Source organism: Mustela putorius, unplaced genomic scaffold (genome assembly GCF_011764305.1).
Source record: "Mustela putorius furo isolate JIRA1106 unplaced genomic scaffold, ASM1176430v1.1 tig00000224_pilon_pilon_pilon, whole genome shotgun sequence".
In the NCBI taxonomy this organism is placed as follows: Eukaryota; Metazoa; Chordata; class Mammalia; order Carnivora; family Mustelidae; genus Mustela; species Mustela putorius.
Genome location: NW_025421321.1, coordinates 30,577,030 through 30,600,420, shown reverse-complemented (window position 1 = coordinate 30,600,420; position 23,391 = coordinate 30,577,030). Strand labels below are relative to the sequence as shown.

The 23,391-nt window shown below is 39.0% G+C and overlaps 1 long non-coding RNA gene and 1 pseudogene across 1 annotated transcript in view; one reads left to right on the top strand and one right to left on the bottom strand.

Annotated features, from left to right (window-relative positions):
• The window catches only part of LOC101693879, a 59,938-nt gene that overhangs the window by 12,437 nt on the left and 24,110 nt on the right, over nucleotides 1-23,391 (top strand). The window contains exon 3 of the long non-coding RNA XR_006606045.1: nucleotides 1,090-1,189. This is a non-coding gene — a long non-coding RNA (uncharacterized LOC101693879). The remainder of the gene's footprint in view (nucleotides 1-1,089; nucleotides 1,190-23,391) is intronic.
• On the bottom strand, nucleotides 19,355-20,948 carry LOC106004775 (annotated as a pseudogene).

Below are 23,391 nucleotides of genomic sequence, written 5' to 3'. Positions count from 1 at the left end.
CTGGCATCAGGCTATAGAGAGAATATAGGCAGAACCCCATCCCTCAAAGGACTTTTACTCAAGTGTGGGGCCCAGGCATGGAAGCACACAAGTCACAGAGGAACAGAGAGAGGCTGTAACACAGAGAATCATGTGCTTTGCCTCCATTTCCTTATTACATCTGCTCCCCTACCTCAAAGGATATAGTAAAAATCCAATGAAAGCACTTTGTGACAAATGCTATAAAAATATAAAGGGGTTGTTTTCAAAACGGGATGATTTTTTTAAGATTTTACTTATTTATTTGACAGAACACAAGCAGGGAGAAAGACAGGCAAAGGGAGAGGGAGAAACAGGCTTTCTGCAGAGTGGGGAGCCTGATGCGGGGCTCAGTCCCAGGACCCTGGAATCATGACCTGAGCCAAAGACAGATGCTTAGCCCACTGAGCCACCCAGACACCCCAGAAACCAAGATGATTCCAGTTTAAACAACTTATTTAGAATCCTTGATGAGCCATTTTTCAAATAATGCCAATATAAAGTAATTACTAAAGGTGTTATATCTACACACAAAGTAATAAAAGTCAGACTTGACTTTGCCATTATTATCATGGTAATTTCATTTGTGTGACTTTAGGTAAGTGACTTCTTCTCTAAGCCAATCTATAAAATGGAAATATTAAAATTGACCTCCAGGGTAGTTGTGAGAATTAAATGAAAGAAAATATGTTAACTGTTTAATATGGAGCAATAATGAAAAGTACACCTGATTTGAATTTTTTAAAGGAAACCTATTTATTCCTTTTGAACTAGTTCACATCTAACATTTTCTCTTTCATTAAGCTATTTGTACACATAGGGAATTTTTCATAATAAGTTTCACCCCATAACAATATCACAGTAATTCCAAATTTGTTTCTGTCTTATTGTAGTTGTAGGTTGGAGGATAGAAAAGATAATGAGTTGGATAAACTTGGTTGTCACCCTGCAGTCCTTGAGTAATTCAGTCTATTTTTATCCCACTTTGATGGCTCCAAATAATTATGGGATGATAGTTTTGCATGTCCTGTTTGAGGTTTATTTGGTCCCTTTGATTGTTGCCTTTGATAGTGGAAGAAATACTGATAAGGTCAGTTGGGGTGAAGAAATAATGTATACTCAACTCAGGCCATAAGTTCCTCCTACTTCAGTGGCTGATCCGTAAAATGAGGTAAGGAATACAATTTTATTTTTATTTTTATTTTCTTTATTTAAATTCAATTAGCCAACATATGGTACATCATTAGTTTCAGATGTAGTATTCAGTAATTCATCAGTTGCATATAACACTGCAATTTTACTTTATTTATTTTTTTTTTAAGATTTTATTTTTTCGATAGATCACAAGTAGGCAGAGAGGCAGGCAGAGAGAAAGGGGGAAGCAGGCTCCCTGCTGAGCAGAGAACCTGATGTGGGGCTCGATCCCAGGACCCTGAGATCATGACAGGCAGCGGCTTAACCCACTGAGCCACCCAGGCGCCCCTGCAATTTTATTTTTAAACTTTTTTTCTATGGACTTTTTTTTAGTTGAGGTATAGTTGACATACAATGTTATATTAGTTTCAGGCATACAGCATAGTGACTTAACAATTCTATACACATTAAGCTATGCTCACTAAGGGAAGTGTAGTTACAATACAACATTATTATAATATTATTGGTGGTATTCATCATGCTGTACTTTCCATCCCCATAACTTACTTATTTTATAACTGGAAGTTTGTAACTCTTAATCCCCATTACCCATCCCCCTAAACTCTTCCCCTCTGGCAGCCACCAGATTATTCTCTGTATTTATGATTCTGTTTCTGTTTGTTCATTTGTTTTGTTTTTTAGATTCCACATAAAAGTGAAGTCATATGGTATTTGTCCTTCTCTGATTTATTTCACTTAGCATAATACTCTCTAGGTCCATCCTTCTTATCCTGAACGACAAGATTTCATTCTTTTTTTTTTTAATTTTATTTATTTATTTGATAGAGATTATAAGTAGTCAGAGAGGCAGGCAGGGAGAGAAGAGGAAGCAGGCTCCCTGCTGAGCAGAGAGCCCAATGTGGGACTCCATCCCAGGACCCTGAGTCCATGACCTGAGCCGAGGGCAGAGACTTTAACCCACTGAGACACCCAAGCACCCCAATTTCATTCTTTTTTATGGCTGAGTAATATTCCATTAAATATAATCCTATATATGTATTACATCTTCTTTATCCATTTATCTATTGATGGACAGTTAGGTTGCTTCAGAGTCTTTGTTCATGCTGTTTCCTCTGCCTGGAATGCCCTTCTCCTTGAATGATTAGCATCCTTTTGATTCAGGTTTTGATTTATCTCCTTATTCATTTACTGAATGCCTGCTACATTCCAGGCATGTTTTGGATGCTAAGGAGAGAGCAGTGAAGCAAAGATCCCTGCCCTCAGAAACCTCCCCTAATTACCCAAATGAAGCACTCTTCCCTGTAATATCCTCCTTCCATCCTTGTTTGTGTCCCTTTTTAGTACTCACTACAGTTTGCAACTATTTTACTACTTTGCTTGTCTGCCTTCTCCCTCAACTGAAATACAAGCTCCATGATGGCTGGGGCCTCATCCATTTGCTATTGTATCCCCCATGCCTGGGATGTGGTAGGTCTCAATAGACACTAAATGAGGAATCATCAGCATCTGAAGAAATTTTACAATGACATCTGCTAAGAACTAAAGCTAAAGAAGATGTGAATTATGTTTAGTGCAGATTCAATATAGAAAATGAGTAGTTTAAAAAAATGAGTAATCTATAGCAAAGTCCTAGCTCATAATAAACACCCATCAAGATAATATTTGAATATATAAATGAATGAATAAGTTTGAATTTATTGCCATAAGTCCCAAATGGGACATTTGTAATAACTTGAATACCGACCAATATTTTTTTTTCATCTCACCTGATTCTATCTCATTTAATGTTCAAATTCTCGGCCAAGGAGCCAGCAAGTGCAATAATTCCCTTTAATAAACACGTAAATTTATTTTATTTTCTTTTTTTTTTAAAGATTTTATTTATTTATTTGACAGAGAGAGATCACAGGTAGGTAGAGAGGCTGGCAGAGAGAGAGAGAGGGAAGCAGGCTCCCTGCTGAGCGGAGAGCCCGATGTGGGACTCGATCCCAGGACTCTGAGATCATGACCTGAGCTGAAGGCAGTGGCTTAACCTACTGAGCCACCCAGGCGCCCAGTAAATTTATTTTCTATGGTACTTTTTTTTTTTTTAGATTTTATTTTAAGGTTATCTCTACATCCAATGTGGGGCTGGAATTTACAACCCTGAGATCAAGAGTCACATGGTCCACCAACTGAGCTAGCCAGGTGTCCCTTCTATGTTTGTTTGTTTGTTAAGTAGGCTCTACTGGGTGATGGACACTGGGGAGGGTTTGTATTGTAATGAGCACTGATATTATATAAGACTGATGAATCACAGACCTGTACCCCTGAAGCCAATAATACATTATATGTTAATTAATTTAAATTTTTTTAAAAAGTAAAAAAAAGAAGAAAGTAGGCTGTATGCTTACTTACGTGTGGAGTCCAACTTAGGACTTGTACTCATGACCCTGAGGTCAAGACCTGAGCTGAAATCAAGAGTAGGATGCTTAACTGACTGAGTCACCCAGGTGACCTGAAAATCACCATTTTACAGCTATCTTAGTGATAACTGATTCAGACTATATTCAAGGATACTAAGGCAATTGGGCAAAAGACTCGAGCACAGAATATTCACACAATCTTACTTTTATTCCACTGATCAGGTATTAATTAATTAGCACATATAAAGATCAAGAGATAAAAGAATCATCAAAGTTTTGTGGAAAACTAACCTCCACGTAAGAAAAGCAATGAATTTGCGGCACCTGGGTGGCTCAGTTGGTTAAGCATCTGCCTTCAGCTCAGGTCCTGATCCCAGGGTCCTGGGATTGAGTCCTGTGTCTCTGCTAAATGGGGAGCTTGCTTCTCCCTCTCTCTCTGCCTGCTGCTCTCCCTGCTTGTGTTCTCTCTCTTTTTCTCACTCTGTCAAATAAGTAAAAATCTTAAAAAAAAAAGGCACTGAATTCAACAAATGGAACTAAACTCTCAAGAGAGTTGATAAAGCAAATGAAAGGACTCTGGGTGAAGAAATGAAATTAGTATTTTTAGTGTGTTGTGAAAGGATTCTGCAACCACATCAAAGAGTCAGTTTGAAATCTAGGAAATTAAATTTTTGGTCTTTGAAATAAATCAATAGAAGGTTTATTAATAGAAGAGAGATGACTAAAGAATAAATTAATGAGTAGAAGGTAGAGGAGAAGGAATTCTCCTTCAGTGCATTTCAAAATAGATCTGAAAGTTTAAATATTCATATATAGAAACACTAGAAAAGAGAAAGGAGAGCATGTAGAGGAGAAAAAAAGAAAAAAAAGTAATGATAAAAGTAGATTGCTCTGAGTTTAAGAAAGATACAAGTCAGGGGCTAAGAGGATGGGCAAACTGGATGAAGGGGAATGGGAGAAACAGGTCTCCAGTCATGGAATGAAAAAGTCTTGGTGATAAAAGGTACAGCATAGGGCATATAGTCAGTGGCATTATAACGATGTTGTATGGTGACAGATGGTAGCTACACTTGTGGTGAGCGTAGTATAAGGTATAGACTTGTCAAATCACTCTGTTGTACTCTTGAAACTAATGTAACATTGCATGTCAAACTATTTCAGTGAAAAAAAGAAAAGCTACAAATCTTCAAATTGAAAATGTTAACCAAGATGAATGAAATAGAACCAACACCTAGACTTGTCATAGTGAAATTTTAGAAAACTAAGAATAGAGATCAAATCCTAAAAGCTTCCCAAGGGGTAAACAGGTTAAGCTTAGAGAAATGCAAATCATGGCATCAGGTTTCTCAGGTTTCTCCTACAGATCTTTGTTGAAATAATTAGTTGGGAATGTACTTTATCAAAGTGAACAATGAATCCAAGAAAAAGGAAGATGTAGGATTGTGAAAGGGAGAGTGGGTAGGCTTGAGGTACAGTGTGTTCTGAGTTACTGCTAATTACCCTGTATCCAGAACCTCCAAGGCCACATCAAATAGGACACATTCCAATCCTAGATGATACTTGGGATTTTCATCACCAAAAAGTTTCTCTTTTATAAAGATTATTAGGAATTTTGCTGGGTGTAAAGGACTCGTCCAACTTAGAACGAAACTCGAATATGGCTTTACTCTATTGTTTCTTGTAGGATTAGAATTAAGGTCACGTTTGCTGTGAAAATAATTATTTGATATTGTACCCATCACTGTATTTTGCCATTTGTAAAAGTTTGCATTAAAAGGTTGTTCTTTTGGGACAACATAGGAAACACTTTATTTCTTTTGGGTTGTTCTTTTGGGAGCCACTTTGGTGGCTCAGTGGGTTAAGCCTCTGCCTTCTGCTCAGGTCATGATCTCAGGGTCCTGGGATCGAGCCCTGTGTCAGCCTCTCTGCTCAACGGGAAGCCTGTTTCTACCTCTCTCTCTGCCTGCCTCTCTGCCTACTTGTGATCTCTCTCTCTGTCAATTAAATAAATAAAATCTTAAAAAAGAAAAAGGCTGTTCTTTCTTAAGAGGCATATAAAGTTGGGAACTGGTATAGCAAAGTGTTCTGTGAAGTCAGACCTATCTGGGTTTGAATTACAACTCCGTGATTTCATCTTGAGTAAAACCCTTTCTGAACCTTGGTTTATTCACGTATAACAGTCATAAGATCTCCCTCTCACGTTTGTGTAAGTATTTAAGAAGTTAAAATATGTAAAGTAGTATAGTGTGCCAAGAATTTCAACCCTTGTTGCTCATTAGAATCATTGGTGGGGCTTTTAGAAACTATAGATATTCAAGCCTCGCCCCTAGAGATTTAGTTTCAGTAGGTTTCAGGTTGGTATATTTTACATTTTCAAAAACTTGAAGTGTAATTAATATGCAGTGTTATATTGGTCTCAGGTATATAATGATTTAATAATTGTATACATTCTATACATGCTCAGCGCTCATCACAATAAGTGTACTCTTAATTCTCTTTATCTATTTCACTCATTCCCCCACCAACCTCCCCTCTGGCAACCACCAGTTTGTTCTATGTATTGAAGAGTCTGTTTTTTAATCTCTTTTTTCTTTGTTTTCATAAATTCCACATATGAGTGAAGTTATATGGTATTTGTCTTTTTCTGTCTGACTTATTTCACTTAGCATAATACCCTTTAGGTCATATTGTTGCAAATGGCAAAATCTTATTCTTTTTTATGGCGAGGCAATATTCCATTTTATGTGTATACCACAACTTCTTTATTCATCTGTGAATGGATACTTGGATTCCTTCCATAACATGCCTATTGTAAATAATGCTGCAATAAACATAGAAATACTTATATCTTTTTGAATTGACGTTTTCATTTTCCTTGGGTAAATACCTAGTAGTGGAATTACTGGATCATATGGTAATTCTATTTTTAATATTTTGAGCAATCTCCATGCCATTTTCTATAGTGACTGCACCAATTTCATTCCCACAAACAGTGCACGAAGGGCCATTTTTTCCACATCCTTGTCAACACTTGTTATTTCTTGTCTTTTTGATTTTAGCTATTCTGAGAGGTACCAGCTGTTATCTCATTGTGGTTTTGATTTGCCTTTCCTTGGTAATTACTGATATTGAACATCTTTTCATGTGTCTGTCAGTCATTTGTATGTCTTCTTTAGAAAAAAATATTTATTGAGGTCCTCTGCCCATTTTATTAATTGGATTTTTTTGGCATTGAGTTGTAGAAGTTCTTTATATATTTTGGATGTTAACCCTTTACAGATATATCATTTGCAAATATCTTCTCCAATTCAGTAAGATGCTTATTGTTTTGATGATGGTTTCCTTTGGTGGGCAGAAACTTCTTATTTTGATGTAGTCCCAATAGTTTAATTTTACTTTTATTTCCCTTGCCCTAAGGCCCATGTCCAAGAGACTACTGCCTATGTTTTCTTTGAGGAATTTTATGGCTTCAGGTCTCACATTTAGGTTTTTAATCCATTTTGAGTTTACTTTTTGTTTGCTAAATTTTAAAAGCTTCCTGAGTGATTCTAAAGTATTGACAAGGTTGAGAAAAATTGACAAGTACATATATGGCTCACATAAAGTAAGCACCTAATAAATGGTAACTTTTTAAAAAATTGGGGAAAATGTAATAGAAAGCTTCTAGACAGAGGTGGATTTAATTTGAAGCAAATTAGGCTTATGTTTCATGACCCTTACCAAGGGCAGTCTCCTCCTAAGGCTTAGAGAGATCTCTGTGACGGGAAGAGAGTAGTCAGCAGCCTAAGCCCTGGGGAGAGCTACCCTACACAGGGCCACCTGCCTGTGCTACCTAATTCTCTTTCACTTCCCTATTTCTGTTTCTTCCAACTGCAGAAGGAACTTTATTTTTTTTTTTTAAGATTTTATTTATGTGACACAGAGAGAATAAGAGCACAAGCAGGAAGAGTGGCAGAGAGAGAGAGAGAAGCAGGTTCCCCACTGCTCAGGGAGCCTGATGCGGGGCTTGATCCCAGGACCCTGGAATCATTACTGAGCCCAAGGCAGGCAGACAGACTCTTAACCAACTGAGCCAATGAAGCACCCAGAAGGAACATTAGACAATAAGAATTAGCAATATTTCAGAACAAGGATAAAAATTATGTCTGTGGTAAGACCTCAGTATACCCCACAAATAGGTAATTCTTATTACTCTATTTTACTAGTGTTTAAACCAGCACCCAGAGATGATATGATCTGCCTCAAGTCCCAAATCAGCAAATAGTAGCAGTAGCAGCCGCACAGTAATAGTATCTGTGAGTCTTGTCTTACAGCCTTGTGCCTAAGTACACAAATATATCTCTTGAGTGACTGTGCAGGTCTGTGCTGGCTAATCATGCATAAACTCCAGAGGATGGTATCATTGACCTTTCAAAATTTGCCCCATTCCTTGAGTAATTGATATGTCTTCATGCCTTACTAGCTTGTGACCTCAAAACAAGGCCATGTGCCTTAATATCCAGACCATAGCTCTGAGCCCAGGGAGCTGAGGAGTCTGTCTGTTCCTTTGCTGAATTTATATGCTCCTCCCCACCTCCCCCAAATCCAAGGAGTGCGTAGGAGCGCTTGTCATCTCCATCAGTCCCTCGCTTCCAAAGTGGCTTTCTCTAAGGCCCTGGGAGAAGCCCTCACAGTACATTTAAATGGGTGTGTGTTTTTTAGAAGTTTTATTTTAATTGCAATAATTTCAGACTTCTGTCTATTTCTACTACGACTTTTGCTCCTTTATTCTCTCCCTGTCTAGGGTAGTATTGGAGTGGCTGTGGGCCTTTTTATAGGATCTGGCTAAGAGGAGAGTGAATACTATATATGTCGTACCTCCTTTTTTTTTTTTTTTTTTACAGAACAAGTTAACTTGGAAATATGCTGTTTTTTACACCTTTAATGTCAGATATTGACATACAATAGAGGGCTTATATTTAAAGTGTATAATTTGATATGTTTTGACTCATGTATAGCCTGAGAAACCATCACCAAATCAAGATGATGAACAGACCCATCAACCTTAAAAGGTTTCCTCATGCCTCTTTCTAATTCCTCCCCCTTGTTCTCACTCCCATCCTTAACCACTGATTTCTGTCAGTTTAGTTTGCATTTTCTATAACTTTCTATAAATGGAATCATATAGTATACTCCTTTTTTCTGGCTTTGTTTGCTCAACATAGTTATTTTGGGATTCATGCATGCTGTGTGTATCAATAGTTTGTTCCTTTTTATTAGTTATATTCCATTTTATGAATATGCTGAAATTTCCTTATCCATTCTACTGTTGAGACATTTGGATTTTTTCTAGTGTAGGGGTAATTACAAATCTGTGAAAATTTAAATATAATTCTTTGTACCTTCATCTCTCTTGGTTAATATCTGGAAGGAGAATGGCTGGGTCAGATGGTAGTTTTATAGTTAATTTTTAAGAAATTGCTAAGTCTTCCAAAGTGATTATATCATTTTGCATTCCCACTAGCAATGTATGGAAGTTCTAGTTGATCTGTATTCTTGCTGATTCTTAGTGTGGTCAGTCTTATATTTTAGCCATTCTAATAAGGGTAGCAGAATTTCACTGTGATTTTAATTGACATTTCCCTAATAGCTAATGATGTAGATCTTCATTGTGTTTGACATCTTTATATTTTCTCAGTGAAGTGTCTTTTCAGATATTTTCACACTTAAAAAATTTTTTTGTGGTGTTTGTTTCCTTATTATTGAGTTTTGAGAGTTCTTTATATATTCTGAATATTCCCAGATGTGGTCAGGCTCCATATGGCCAAAATGAAGCAATCAGTATGGATGACAGAGTATTTCCAAAGCTGATTACTATGTCTTGAATAATGCCACTGTGGGACACCCCCTACCATTACCTGCAATGTAGTTCATGCAGCACTGGGCCAAAATTCCCAATGTGGGAAAAATACTCCCTGTGTTTTTCCTCTACTCTCACACTAATGCCACACTTCACTTCACTTCAGACATCAGATGTGTGGATTTCCCACACATCAGGCAATTCTCTGACACCAGCTGGGTGTTCCACAACTTAACTCAATTCCGACACTATCTACTTGGAGTTAATATCAGATCCCGCATGTTAAGGTTTCAGTCCCACAAGATTGCCTACCCCCACTTCGGATGCCGATCTCAAGTCCCAAGTGGTCATCTGTACTTTTGACTGACCATCTGTAAATCTCATGTCACACTCCTTGGGTTTGATAATTTGCTACAGAGACTCACAGAACTCAGGAAAAAGCTAAATTACCTTTACCAGTTTTTATAAAAAGCTATGATAAAGGATACAAAGTGGCATCAGATGGAAGAGATGCCTAAGGCAAGCTATAGGGAGTAGGGCTCAGAGCTTTCAAGTCCTTGCCAGGTGCCACCCTCCCCAGAACCTCCATCCTCCATCCGCAGTGTGTTCAGCAAGCTGGAAAATCCCTGGAACTCATATTTTTGGTTTTATGGAGGTACCATCACGTATGGATGGTTAATCAACACCTCAATTTTTAGCCTCCTCTTCCTGGAGTGTATGGGATGCAACTGAAAGTTCTAAAGTTTCTAACCATGGCATGGTCTTTCTGGTGACCAGCCCCGACCTGGAGCCCACCAATCATTGACTCCTGAGTACAAAAGATACTCTATCACTTAGGAAATTACAAGGGTTTTTAGGAGCTCTGTGCTAGGAACTGGGGACAGAGGTCGATATATACATTTTCTATTATTTCACATACTCCAAGTCCTTTTCACAGCTTTTCATCTGGCATAGGGGAAAGAGAAGTTCAGACATGCAGGTTATCCTGCCTATTGTGTAGTCTTAAAATCTCCCATTAACAAATACCTTAATAAAAATACCAATATGTCTTGCAAAAACAAATACCTCTTGCAAGAACCATCACTTTTAGGGACATTCCAGTCTACATAAGCATTTAGAAAAACAACGGAGAAAAACAGCTCTCTTACTCTGAAAGCATGTAGTCCTGCTAATAATACTCCCAATTTGTATCCCTAAATGAAAGGCTTAACATTTTAAGTTTTCAAATGCTTTACAACAGCCTGCACATGTCTTCACAGTTGTCTTCAAGAGCAGCTGATGGATTCCTGTTTGTCGTTTACATTTTGCAGGTTACATTTTCATCTCTACTTCTAGAGACAGAATATTTGTAATAAATATCACCTCTTCCATATCTCAAAACACTGAACTTCCTTATCCACTTGACACTGAAATGCCTGTAAACATGTGTGTGTACATGTACACAAATGTATATACTACTTTATATATATGTATATGAGTTGTGAATGTTCTATATAGAAAAGTATATAGGGGCACCTGGGTGGCTCAGTGGGTTAAAGCCTCTGCCTTCTGCTCAGGTCATGATCTCAGGGTGCTGGGATCGAGCCCCGCATCGGCCTCCCTGCTCAGCGGGGAGCCTGCTTCCCTTCCTCTCTGCCTGCCTCTCTGCCTACTTGTGATCTTTCTCTGTCAAATGAATGAAATCTTAAAAAAAAAAAAAGTATGTTATTTGCAACTTTCCCTTCTAAAGAACTTCTGTTGGGAAGTCTCTGGATCAATGAATAAGTATTTTGGAGGATTCTAATGGTCCTAAATGTGTGAGCTGGTATCTAGCCATTTTGAAACACTGATAGAGGAGTAAGGGAGTTACCCTAAATGGGGCTAAGCAGTGGGTGGCAGAATATTCTTTCCATCCTAAACTTTTCCTTGCTACTATAGCCTTTACCTGTGCAAAAACAAAGGTTTTACAGAGGGGCATAGAATAGGAACATTTACTGCAGAATTTTTGAAAGACTTTGGAAACTAAACCAAGTCAACCAAAGGAACTTTTAAAATCCCAGTTGTTTGCAGAACATTTATTATAGGATCAAAAAGCATTATACCCCTCAACATTCTCTGACTACCTTGTCATATTCAATATAGCACTGTCATCATCTTCGTAATCATTATCACATAAGCGTTGGTTTTGTTTATTAGCATTGGCCAGTTACCGAACTACATGCTTTATACATTTATCTTTCAGTAACTTGGAACAGCCCTATGTGTTAGATATTATTATCCCTTTTCACAGATTAAAAAGCAGAAGCATGGAGAAATAATTTCCCCGCAGTCACAAACTAATGAGTGAAGTTAAAAATCAAACACAGATCCATTTAAACAGAGTCATGCTCATAATAAGCTTACCATACTCACCCCTTCACTCAATAATTGATCTTTGTAGAAGCAGATTTGCCATGAACTAGTGAAGCTTAAGTTCAGACCCATGAGTTGTACAAACCCCTTCCAAAGCCTTGGGCTGGGGGTCCCTAATGATGTGTCCACATGGCCATGTGCCTTTGTAAAACAAGCTATCGGTTAAGATGCTTTTCCTTCCATTCAGTTCCTCCTCCATCACACTTTCCCTTACATCAGAGGGCATTGGAATTTGCTGTGGACATTCTAATACTGAACTGGAGATTTGGGGATACATTTAGTTTGGGTTTTGTGTGATATTTTATGTAGTTCACAATCACTTATGTACAGTCAAACAGTTGCTATCTATGTCGGTATAGGAATGGCTTTTAGTAATATTCTAATCACTGATGGTGCCAACTCACAGGGTGTTATGACATTTAAACTAAAAGAGTTAACTAGCAGTGAGGGAACCAAAGAAAATGGAATTAGAATGAAAATTATATTTTTGACATCTTAAACTAGTATAAGAATTCATAAATCTTTTTTTTTTTTTAAGATTTTATTTATTTATTTGACAGACAGAGATCACAAGTAGGCAGACAGGCAGGCAGAGAAAGAGGAGGAAGCAGGCTCCCTGCCGAGCAGAGAGCCCGACGCGGGGCTCGATCCCAGAACCCTGAGATCATGACCTGAGCCGAAGGCAGAGGTCCAACCCACTGAGCCACCCAGGTGCCCCAAGAATTCATAAATCTTAAAATTAAGCTCCTTACTATTAGAATTAATGATTAAACCATTAATGAAGTTGCGTACAGTATAATCTCTCATACATTTTAGAGAGATTTTTATTAAGTAGTTTATATAAATGAGCATCATTTTTCTGAGTAATGTGCTTATAAGAAGCAGCTCATTCCCCGGGTGGTGCCTGATGAAGCATAAATTTGATGAGAAAGAACCCTGGCATATGATCATATGTGATGTGTGATGAATTTGTAACATTGGCCCTCCCAGTTTAAACTGTCAGATGAGCAGTGAGAAACCTGTCTGGCACATATTTAAGGAGGCATTTGTCAAACGAATGAGCAAATGAATGAGTGAATGAATCATTAAATTTGTAGGGTTTACATATCATTTGATTTACATGATCAAGACCCCCTGGTTCAGAGAGGCTGAGTGTGATTTACTTACTAACATTCAGTGGCAGGGTGAGGTAAGGACTCAGGTTTCCTAACTCTCAATCCTATGTTGTTGTTGTTGTTGTTTTTTAAGATTTTACTTATTCATTAGAGAGAGAGCACAGGTGGAAGGGAGAGGCAGAAGGAGAGGGAGAAGTAGGTTCCCCACTGAGCAGGGACCAGATGCACCCGATCCCAGGACCTGGAGATCATGACCTGAGCCGAAGGCAGATGCTTAATAACTGAGCCACCCAGGTACTCCTCAATTTTATGTTCTTTAATAAGATTTCAGATTGTGAAAATTTTCTAGAAGGCTTTAAAAAATCTCTACTAATTCCAACAACTAAAAGTACCTCTTTTATATCCTAGAGATATTATTGTCCTATGGAAAAGAATTCTTCCTTAGAAAATACAAGAAATTAGGTAGTGGTTGTTTTAAATATTCCCTCATGTTGTCTGACCTGGTTCTGATAAACAAATGCCAAGAGTCTTGGGGGGACATTTTATTTTATTTTATTTTAAAGATTTTATTTATTTGAGAGAGAGTACAAGCAGGGGGAGTGGCAGGTAGAAGGAGAGGGAGAAGCGGGCTCCCCAGGGAGCCTGACACAGGGCTCAATCCCAGGACCCTGGGATCATGATCTAATCTAAAGGCAGACGTTTAACTGACTGAGCCACCCAGGTGCCCCCTTTTACTTTATTTTATTTTATTTTTTAAAATGGGGGGCCCTTTAGATCAAGGGTTTTCAAACTGAGGGTCTTGACCTATTAGTGGTTAGTGAAATCAATTTAGGGGCTGAATTTTTTCACTAGAATAAAGAAGAAAATTCAGATTGTATTGCCACATGTTAAGAGACTAGTATAGAGACTAGTTTGTATGCAGCCGGTCACAATATAATTTTGTTTGTTTTGTTTTGTTTACTGTGGATCACGGTCAAAATTGAAAACTAGGAGTGGTGACCCAAGCGCCTAGAACAGAATAAGAATGTAACATCAGTGAGTCACCTGGGTGGCTCAGTTGGTTAAGTGTCTCTCTTTAGCTCAGGTCATAATCCCAGGGTCCTGGGATCAAGTCCTGATTAGGGCTCCTTGCTCAGCTGAGAGCCTGCTTCTCCCTCTGTCTGCCACTCCCCCTGCTTGTGCTCTCTCACAAATAAATAAATTTTCTTTCTTTCTTTCTTTTTTTTAAGATTACTTATTTATTATTTGAAAGAGAATGAGATCACAAGCAGGCGGGTTGGGGAAGGGAGAAGCAAACTCACCGGTGAGCAGGAAGCCCAATGCAGGACTCCATCCCAGGATCCTGAGATCATGATCTGGGATCATAACCTGAGCTGAAAGCAGACACGTCACTAACTGAGCCACTCAGGCTCCCCACTCTGACAAATAAATAAATTTTAAAAATCCTAAAATATATATATATAACATCAGCATAATATGTATTTGGGGGGAATAAGCCTGAGGACATGAATTTAATTATTTGGGGTTGAAGAGAAGAGGAGGGAGGAAGACTGCCATAGTTAGGCCAGCCCTTAAGCTCAGAGCCCTTGGGGTATGGTTGGAGGTCAAGGCCTGGAGGTCTTTACATAGTTGGTTGGAGACTTAGGACCCTGGGAAGTCTCTCATTGGGTCTAGATTCAGCCTGAGCTTGGGCCTCTAATGAAATCTGATATGGACAGGTTTGCAAGGGGCCTGTTTGGAACAGAGATCTTACTGTGCTTGGGGGACAATCAAGGTGGTTGACTTTAAAGTTGGTGGAGCTCCAATTATAAGTATAGTTGGAGACCTGGGGGGCTCAGTCAGTTAGGTGTTTGCCTTCAGCTCAGGTCACGATCTCAGGGTCCTGGGATCAAGTCCCATGTCAGGCCCCTTACTCAGCAAGGAGTCTGCTTCTCCCTTTCCCTCTGGCCTTCCCCACTGCTTGTGCTCACTTGCTCTCTCTTTCTCTCCCTCTGTCTGAAATAAATCTTTAGAAGAAAAAAAAAAAGGCACTGTTGGTTTTATTCAGTGCTAGATTCTGAAGGAGTGGCATTAAGGGTTGGGTCTACGGATTTGTGGAGGATTCTATAGGCAATGGAGTGGAGGTAGGCAAGGATGATGCGATGGGTTTAGGAAGTTATCACTATTACCTATTTTTCTTCAGACTGCTTACTTAGTACACAGAACAGTTATATATTTAAAATATTGTGCTTTTGAGAATAATATCCAAGAAGAAAAATGATTATAGAAATGCTATACCCGCCTTTTCATTAGCATATTCCCAGTGAAACTTTTTCCATTCCTTTATTTTTTCCCTTTTTTTTGACATGTTGTTTTAAGTGTGTCTCTTATAAATAGAAGATAGTTATTTTTATTTAATTAAAAAATATCAAAATGTAAAACAGTGATTAGAAGGGTGACTACCTGTCAAGATTCAAATATCTTAAAGAAGCAATTATAATAATTTAATATGGTAATTATAGGGGCACCTGGCTGGCTCAGTCGGTAGAGCATGCAACTCTTAATCTCAGGGATGTGAGTTTGAGCCCCATGTTGGATGTAGAGATTAGTTGTTGTTTTTTTAAGATTTTATTTATTTATTAGAAAGAGAGAGAGAGAGAGAGCATGCATGCATGCATGCACACAGCGGGAGGGACAGGCAGAGGGAGAAGAAGGCTGAGCAGGGAGCCTGGTGTGAGACTGGATCCCAAGGCCCTGGAATCCTGACCTGAGTTGAAAGAAGATGCTTAACTGACTGAGCCACCCAGCCATCCTGGGTGTAGAGATTACTTAAAAATAAAATCTTTTAAAATAAGTAAATAGATAAAATTCTTAATTATATAACTGGAAGAGTTAAAACAAATAATTCACCCACTAGTTTGAAATACAATTTGGAAATCTGAATCTATAAAATTACAATTACTATGTAATAAGTGACCGCAAAAGAAAGAAAGGTGGGAGCAAATGGTATTATCAGGTCTTATTAAACCAATTGCAGATTATTAGGGATTTGATATCTACCAATATAACTGAGAAGAAAAAAAATAAATTAAAAATATAAAAAGTATGGCTATTGTATTTATAGAAAAATACAGTTTTATGATTCCACTCTCAAGAATGCAAAGAGGGGCCCCTGGGTGGCTCAGTGGGTTAAGCCTCTGTCTTTGGCTCAGGTCCATGATCTCAGCGTGCTGGGATAGAGCCCCACATCAGGCTCTCTGCTCAGCAGGGAGCCTGTTTCCCCCTCTCTCTCTGCCTGCCTCTCTGCCTACTTGTGATCTCTCTCTCTCTGTCAAATAAATAAATACAATCTTAAAAAAGAAAAAAGAATTCAAAGAATTGAGGATAGTTTTGTTGTTACTGTTTTTACTTGTTTTATCCAGTAGCAGGATGGATTTGGGTTGAAATATTGTGCTCTTTTACCTGATCCACTTTGTTGTGAAGAAGGCTGGCTAAGGATCAGAACCAGGAAAGTCACCTGGCCCACACTGGCATCAAACATGTGCGATTATATGCATCAGATAACTTGGAGCACCTGGGAAGCTCAGTTAGTCATGGTCCTAGGATTAAGCTTTGCATCGGGCTCCCTGCTCGGTGGGGAGTCTGCTTCTCCCACTCCCTCTGTGTGCTTGCTCTCTCTATCTCGTTCTCTCTCTCAAATAAATAAATCTTAAAAAAAAAAAAAAACCCAAGCATCAGATAACTCTTTAATATATTTAAAATATCTTATTATGCGAGCTGCCGTAATTCCAGCAGCTACATTTTCTGTTCTGATTATCTTTTCAGAGGGTAAATTTCTTCTCTGTTTCAGTGTTAACAGAAAGTGGATTAAAACTAGAATGTCAGTGTGGTTAAACATGGACCAATCCAATGGGGCCAACAGATTCCATAAGGATTCATTTTCAAACCCATGCTAAGGCAAAACCTAACTCATAATTGTCCTATTTCCAGGTAAAACAAAAATACCTTGTGGCCTCTAGTAACCTAACTTAAACAGTAGCATTTACTAGTATATCAAATGTCCCCTGCAATAGTCATGGATAATTAGTATAAGGCAGTAATTGTGCCCATGTATGGAAACACCAAGATAATATCTGAATAAAGTGGTAATTATATCAGCAAGGATTTAAAAGATAACTCTATCAGAAGTCATGTCATCAAACTTATTGAGAAATGATTATTTTGAGGCTGAATGATACTCAGAGGTTTAATTCTCTCTACTTTTGTTTATCTTTGAAATTTTCCATTAAAGAAGTGATAAGCAAACAACAAAAGTGTGGAAAATCCTAAATCACTTTTTTACTTCTGTGAAAGTAAAAATAAAGTTTTAAGTGATAGGTTCTAGAAAAAGCAAATACTACAATGAGTTTAAGTGACCTTTACAAAAAATCAAATTCATAGTCATTAAAATTTTGCATTGATTTTTGTGTGTATATGTGTGGGCTTCAGTGCTCATAATATATGTGGCAAGTTTGAGTAAAATATTTTTATAAAATTTATGTCACAGTATAAATGTCAGATATTATTTATTTTGAAAATTACCAGTGGCCAATGTCACTGAAGCTGATAGATAGAGGGCAGCATGGTCTTGTCATTTTAGCAACACGTGCTAAGAGATGGGCTGTGATCCCAGTTTTGCTTACTAAAGAAACAGACCAATCTAATCATTATTTAAATGACACATAATAAGGGTTCAACACGGTGCTGGAACAGTATGATAAAATGGGTATGGCATAATGATAGGTCTGGAGTCATACTTGGGCTAGAATCCTGGCTTGGCCACTTACAGCCACGTGATCATGGGCAAATTAATTTAAATTTATTAGACCAGGCTCAGTTTCCTCTTTTCTAAACAATAATAGCTAACTGAGAGGGTTGTTGTAAGGATAAAATGAGATACAGTTCATTAAGTAATTAGAACAGTGTCTGGCATATAGTATGTACAATAAATGGTGGTGGTTATTATTATCTGCCCCATTGACTATGATATATTCTCTCCATAGTGGTAAGTAGAATGTGGAAATATCCACAGTAGTAAGTGGAATATACAAATAGAAATATTTTTCAATTGCTCTAGGCGTTCTGAGATAGACCATGTATGCAGACAGCCTAGCTCTTGACAGGAGCGGCATTATTCAAATGCAGGTTCTTTGTGTCAGCCTATCAGGCATCTATACTTTGGGGTATCTTAACATCTAGGTGCCTGCAGCTTCCTGAGGCTTGCATTTTGAGGAATCAGCCACGTAGGAAGCAGGGCTCTTAAAACTTGTTCCACCCTCTAATTTTGCACTTGCCATCTCCACAGCTGGATTAATCTTCTAGGCACCCTCAATTCCAACTGATCTGGGTCCAGGTCTGCCCCTGGTGCCATGACAATTGCCCAGAGTTCCCAAAGCCACATGTCACCACTACTATCTTACCCCTCAGATCAGATCACCTCTTGCATGCCATTGTCTGGATGCAGTTTAGCTGCTCTCCCTGGGCTCAGATGTTAAGACTTTATACACCTCTCTAGCTAAGAGAGGCTCCACCTTTTCAATCAGTTGCTTTCGTACTGCTGCCTTATCCCAGACTCTGTTTCCCATCCACCTCAACCCTCCTAGCATGCTGCAAGACATGAATAAGTACCTATCTTATAGAAGATAGTCACTAAATATTTGTTGAATTAATGATGTTCATGTTAATGATGGGAATGGGAGGATATTCAGCTGGTATGGGCATGAGTATGAGTAATTCTATAAGTAATCATGTATCTAATACTTAGCATTCGACCTTATCTTGATGTCTTTCCTGTCATTTTGATTTTTGAATCTCCTTCTCTGGTATATTCCTGGGAAAGCACATGAGAACAGCAGTCCTTGATAACCATTTATTTGTGCCCTTTATATATATATATTTTTTTTCATTAAACTTTTGTTCTAATGGGTCTCAAACTACATTGTTTTAAGACTTTATTAATTTACTTGGAGAGAGAGCAAGCACAAGCACGGGGGCAGCAGGCATGGGGAAAAGCAGGCTCCCTGCTGAGTGGCAGCACAGTGCAGGACTTGATCCCCGGACCCTGGGATCATGACTCAAGCCAAAGGCAGACATTTAATCAACTGAACCATCCAGGCTTCTGTGACAGGTTTTTGGTCAAGTTGTTTCCATTAAAAAGCACTGATTTTAAAAACTAATAACTTAAAACTCTCTCTCTCTCTCTCTCTCACACACACACACACACATACACACACACACACACACACACAAATGGTCCACAAAACATTCCCCTTTCCTTCTGAAGGTTTTGCAATGCATTTTTATTATTAACCAGTCTTTACTATTAAACATAAATGGCCAATTGACATAAACAGTTCTGAGACTGTTCTTCCACCACCAAGTAAGACTGGGGTGGCAGGTATTGGGGATAATACTTATTTAGTCTTCTGAGCTTTCTGGGCATACTTGGTGACTTGCCAGCTCCAGCTACTTTCTTGTCCACTGCTTTGATAACACGCACAGCAAGCATCTATCTGTCTCATGTCACAAACAGCAAAATGGCCCAGAGGAGGATAGTCAGAGAAGTTCTCAACACACATAGGCTTGCCAGGAACCATATCAGCAATGGCAGCGTCACCAGATTTAAAGAACTTGGGACCATCTTCCAGCTTTTTTCCAGAATGACAATCTATCTTCTCCTTCAGCTCAGCAAACTTGCAAGCAGTGTGGGCTGTGTTACAATTCAGCACAGATATGTATCCAGCACTGAATTGGCCTGGATGGTTCAGGATAATCACCTGAGCCATGAAGCCAGCTGCTTCAATGGGTGGTTCATTTTTGCTGTCACCAGCCACATTGCCATGATGAACATCTTTGACAGATGTATTCTTTTTTTTTTTTAAAGATTTTATTTATTTATTTGACAGAGAGAAATCACAAGTACACTGAGAGGCAGGCAGAGAGAGAGAGAAGGAAGCAGGCTCCCCGCCGAGCAGAGAGCCCGATGCGGGACTCAATCCCAGGACCCTGAGATCATGACCTGAGCCGAAGGCAGCGGCTTAACCCACTGAGCCACCCAGGCGCCCCTGACAGATGTATTCTTGACACTGGAGCCCACTTTGTTCACAGGAAGAGCCTCACTCAAAGCATTATACATTTCAACAGACTTTACTGTAACATTGACTGCTGCAAAGGTGACCACCATTGCCAGGTTTAAGAATACTAGTCTCCACTCGAACCACAGGCACAGTACCAATACCACCAACTTTGTAGATGTCCTGGAGAGGCAGATGCAAGGGCTTGTCAGTTGGACGAGTTGGAGGCAAAATGCAATCCAGAGCTTGAAGCAGTGTGGTTCCACTGCCATTCCCATTTACTGGTGACTTCCCATACTTTTAACCAAGGCATGTTAGCACTTGGCTCCAGCATGTTGTCACCATTCCAACCAGGAATTGGCACAAATTCTACTGCGTCAGGGTTATAGCCAATTTTCTTAATGAAGGTGCTGGCTTCCTTAATGATTTCCTTGTATCTCTTCTGGCTGTAGGGTGGCTCAATGGAATCCATTTTGTTAACACCAACAATTAGTTGTTTTACACCCAGTGTGTAAGCCAGAAGGTCATGCTCATGGGTCTGCCCATTCTTGGAGCTACCTTCTTCAAATTCACAAACACCAGCAGCAATAATTAAGACAACACAGTCACCCTGAGATGTGCCTAATATCATGTTTTTGATAAAGTCTCCATAGCCTAGGGCATCAGTGATGGTCAAATAATACTTGCTGGTCTCATATTTCTACAAGGAGATATCAGTGGTGATATCTCGTTCACGTTCATCTTTCAGTTTATTCTAAAACCAAGCATATTTCAAGGAGTCCTTGCCCATCTCAGCATACTCCTTCTCAAGTTTTTCAGTAGTTCTTTTGTCAGTCCCACCACATTTGTAGATCAAATGACCAGTAGTGGTAGACTTGCCCTAATCTATGTGTCCAATGATGATGATGTTGATGTGAGTCTTTTCCCTTCCCATTTTGGTTTAGATTGAGCGGTGGTTTTCATAACACCTGTGTTCTGGTGGCAAACCCATTGCAAAAAAATCTGTGCCATTTATATTTGAGTCAGTTTTGCCCCACAATGGTGATTTCAGCCTTCAATGTCTCAAACTTCTCAAAGCTCTGGTCACTCCCTTCTATCGTGGGTGATAGCAAACCTACCCCTACGTGACAGAGGAAATAGAAGCCCCATTTTCCCAATATAAAACATAAGACTACTTCCCTCCTTCCTGTTGTTACAACAGAGAGCCTATTATTGCTCTTTAAAGTTAATCCCTCTTTGTTTAGATTCCATCCCTTCCTCTAAGGAAGATTACACTGTCAGTTATCCTTTTCTTTTCTTGTATGTTCAAACTTTCTTTCTCCTGATTAGACCCTTCTTATCAAGTTTTAAATACATTCAAGTCATCCCCATTTTTTTAAAAGGTCACTCAATCCCACATCCCCCTTCCAACTGTCACTGTATAATCTCCTTCCCTTGTGGACACACTTTCTCAACATATGATTTGTACATGCTGTGTAGCTGCTATGGGTGCCTTCTCAATATCCATCTCCCCTGCTTTCTACAGAAACTGATTCTGTTAAGAATGATAATGAGTCAAACTAAAGAGCTACATTTCCCAGCTGCCCTTATCACTAGGAGTAACCGTATGACACAGTTCTGGCCAATGATAAGTAAGTTGAAGTCAGCTGAGGATTTGCAAAAAATGTTTGTTTTCCTGGTATTAGGTACCAGACCTTTCCCCTTGATGTTTGTTTCTTCTGTCTCTCTGAAACACTGGCTTGAGAGTTAGGAGCCATCTTGCATGCACAATGGGAAAAAAAACCACATACTAAGGATGACAGAGCATAAAGAAGGACTCTAGGACATTGGTGACATCATGGAATCACTGCCCCAGTCTTAACTGTCTCCCTCCATCATTCTTGTTATGTGAGGAAAAGAACCCTATTTAGTTAAGATACTGTCATCAGGATCCATTACATGTGACCAAATGCAATTCTTAATCTATAATTCTCCCTACATTTTCTCACCTTCTCCTTATTCTCAAATCATTCCATTCTGGCTTCTGGCCCATCATTCCACTGGGCTCACCAATGACCTGCATGTTGTGAAATCCAGGGGATATTTTCAGTTCTCATATTTCTTAACCTCTCAGCAGCATTTGACTCTTGTCCATGGCCTCCTCTTTGGAAACACTGTCTTCCCATGGTTTCCATGACCAATACTCTCTGAGTTTGTTCCTTCACTTGGAGCTGCTCCCTCTCTGTTTCCTTTGTGGATTCCTCTTCCTCTTCTAGCCACACTCAGTCTCTCAGCCTCCAAGACAGACCATGGCCTTAGTTACATGCTCTTCCCTCTGTTACAAATGCTCTCCTCTCCTTCCTTTTGCCAGCTTAGTCTTCCTTTATCCTTCAGTTCTCCATCCATTCTTTGCTTGCACAGGGAGCTTCCTCTGACCTCCTTGTGAGGTCATATTTCCCCATTGTATATTCCTTCATAGCTCTTACATAGTTACAACCTCACCATTTTTAGTGTGACTCTTTGAGTAAGCTGCCTCCCTCAGAATGTAGGCTCCATGAAGACAGGGATGATCTACTTTTGCTCATCATTGTATCCTGAGAATGCAAAATGTTCCCCAACACATAATATGTGTTCAATAATTAGTTCCTGGATGCATAAATGGGTGAATATATAGTTACATGGTGATTTATTTGCCTACCTGTTTATCATCATCTTCTTCCAGCTCCATGAGAGAAGGAAGCTTATCTATTTTGTTCACAACCACATATGCATTACCTAACACATACTACATGGCACATAGTAGGAAACACAATACATTTTTAATGAATTAAAGAATGAAAGAATAGGGTACCAAGAGAGACATTCCAATAGTTCCTTCCCTAAGATGTCAGTGTTTGGATATTATTTTACTCTCTTTTTTTTTTAAAAATATTTTTTATGAATTACTTTTTCTTTTTTTTTAAGATTATATTTATTTATTTGACAGAGAGAGATCACAAGTAGGCAGAGAAGCAGGCAGGGAGAGAGAGAGAGGGAAGCAGGCTCTCTGCTCAGCAGAGAGCCTGATGCAGGACTTAATCCCAGGACCCTGAGATCATGACCTGAGCTGAAGGCAGAGGCTCAACCCACTGAGCCACCCAGGTGTCCTATTTTACTATCTTTTTATAAAGTTTCTGGTTACAATAGAGTACCAAATACCTTTATTGTCTCTAGAGAAGAGTCTTTTGGAAAAAGACTGCTATCTGCTACATTGTTCTCCTTACAATATGTCATGTCTAAAATATGTTGTCTATAAAGATCTTGAATCTCTACACTTCCCCTTTTCATTGCCACCACCCTAGTCAAGCTCACATATTTCCCCTGGAGTGAATTGGACCACACACCTTTCTCTAAGCATG